This window comes from Pediculus humanus, genomic scaffold (genome assembly GCF_000006295.1).
Source record: "Pediculus humanus corporis 1103172107642 genomic scaffold, whole genome shotgun sequence".
NCBI lineage: Eukaryota > Metazoa > Arthropoda > Insecta > Psocodea > Pediculidae > Pediculus > Pediculus humanus.
This window is the reverse complement of record NW_002987253.1, coordinates 295,284-297,907: the sequence shown is the minus strand read 5'-3', so window position 1 is coordinate 297,907 and position 2,624 is coordinate 295,284.

Sequence of the window (2,624 nt, the reverse complement as noted above, 5' to 3'; positions counted from 1 at the left end):
CATTTATCACAATTCGTGTGTATGTGCGTATGTGCGTGCGCGTGTATGCACCGAACAACATATATACCTTATTTAATTTTATCATCATCATCATTATTATTATTATTACTATAACTTCCTTTTTTTTTTTATTTAACTTTACGCATTAGGTCAATAGCAATTATTAAAATTACACGACAAAAACCGCAATTCTCCAGTTTGTTGTTGTTGTTGTTGTTATTCGAATGATGGCCAACAACCGAAAATTTACGTCTCGAAAAAGAAAAAAAAAAAAAAAAAAACTATTCAAAATTTTTATTAATGGATATTTTGAAATTTTTTTTTTTATGATAAATGATATACAACAAGACTTTGTTTGAATTTTTTTTTTCCTTTTCTTTCTTTTACTTTTTTTTTTTTTATTTATTTTTTTTTAATGGTCAATAATAATTTTTATCATGCCGTATAACCGTATTCGCATGGAATTTCTCCAGCGACAGTAGACCATTATCATCATCATCCAAATTATCATTATTATCGTGAACAGACGTAAACACAAAAAAAAAAAATAAAATAAATTTTTTTTTCTCTCTCTTTCTCTTTTATTTTATTTTATTATGGTCGTTTGAATTTTATTTTTATTTTTTTGATTGACTGAGTGAGTGAGTGAGTGACTGACTGATTGACTGACTGACTGTTTGTACAAGATAATTGGCCGTACGCTATCAAAAAATTAACTTTTGTTTGTTATCATTGACAAATTTTATATGAAAAATTGTTTTTTACTTTTTAAATGGTAGCCCCTGATTTTTTTTTTTTTTAATACACAAAACTTTTTATTTTCTTATCAAAAATCATATTATTGATAAGAAGAAGAAGAAATAAACAAACAAACAAACCGGAAATGAATAATATTAACGCATAAGAATTAATTTTTTTTGTTTAAAACATACTCAGTAATATTTATACGTCATACTTCATAAAAAACATTTTGACACGAATTGATATTATTCGTATTATTATTATATTGACCTTTGACCTTAATATTATTATATTATACCTGTATATGTACTGAAATAACATCCCCATTCATTTATTTTTGTGGCGAAAACATAAAAAATTTTTTTCTTATTTTTTTCTTCCTCTTCTTTTTCCATGAACTCCTCCGTTCCAAGGCAAAATAAAAAAAACGTTTACGTTGTCTGAAACAAAAACAAAAAAAAATGTACAATGACCGTTTGTCGTCGTTTGTTGTCGTTTGTCGTTGTCGTTGTTTGGTTTATCTATTATTTTTTAATTTAAAAATTAAATTTTTTTTTTTTTTACTTTTTTTTTTCTCTTTTTCTCTCTCTGTATCGAATGAATCAAACGTTAAAAAATAAATTACATTTAAAAAAAAAAAAAAACATACAAACAATTTGCGACACGACAACAACAACAACAACAACAACAACGCGTAAAAAAAACAAAACAAAACAAAAACATAATTTGTTTATCGTTTGTCATTTTAAATAACCGTTTGTCAAAACGAAAAAAAACAAAACAAAAAATTTTTTTCTCTTATTTATTTATTTATGTATCGTTTATGCTTATTTTCAATCGATCAGTTCTACCAGCATTACATCACTAATTTTTTTATAATTTTTTTATCCGTTTCGTTGGCACAAAATGACATTTTGAAATAATAATAGTTACGAATGAAAATTTTTATTTTTTTTTGAAAAATGTTTGACGAATGGAAAAATGTTTCTGACGTCACTAACTTAGGTCAAGAGTTAAATAAAAGCTCAGCTGGATTTGTTTTTATTATTATTATTATTATTATTATTAATAAACGAAAAATAGGGTTAATAAACGGAAATAGTTAATATCGATAAATAAATAAATGCGAATGAACTTTTAAATCGAAAAAATCTCGACGTAAGAATAAAATGTGCGTGTGTGTGCGTGTGCGTGCGTGTAATTGTTTTTAAATTTGACATTTTATTAATGATTCTTCCGGTCATTACAGATTTACTGTGTCTCAGTAAAATCGTGAGTGAGTGAGTGAGTCGCGCGCGAATACCGACATCAACACTACACACTATTATTCATTTTTTGTCGAAACCCAACTTTGATCCAAAGGTCAAAGGTCAAAGGTTTCTTTTTAACGCGATTGATAAAATGTTTGAAATTTTTTTTTTTTTAAGTTATGGTCAGGTGTTTAAAACAAAATTTCACGACATGGTCAATTAAAAAAATATTTTTAAGGGCTAAAAAAAATGTCATTATCACAATTTTATCATTTTATCATTTTTTTTTATATATACGAAATATCAGGTTTTTAAATTCGTTTTCTTTTTTTAGTTTTTTCGAGAAAAGAAAACCTGTTTTCGATACGATATTAAAAAAACAATATAAAAACGACATTTTTTTCTCTTTCTCTGTCCAAAAAAAATTTTTTTTCACTCCTCAGGTTTTCTTACACCGTTACTGAAATATAAAATCATTTTTCGAAATTATTCCAAGATGAAATATAAGAAATTGACGTTTCCGATTCTTTTTCGATTACAAAATAATTTTTCTTACGATTAAATATTTCATTTTAATTGAATGTAAAACAAAAAAAAATTAAAACTTTACCGAAAAATCGAAATTAACCGTTG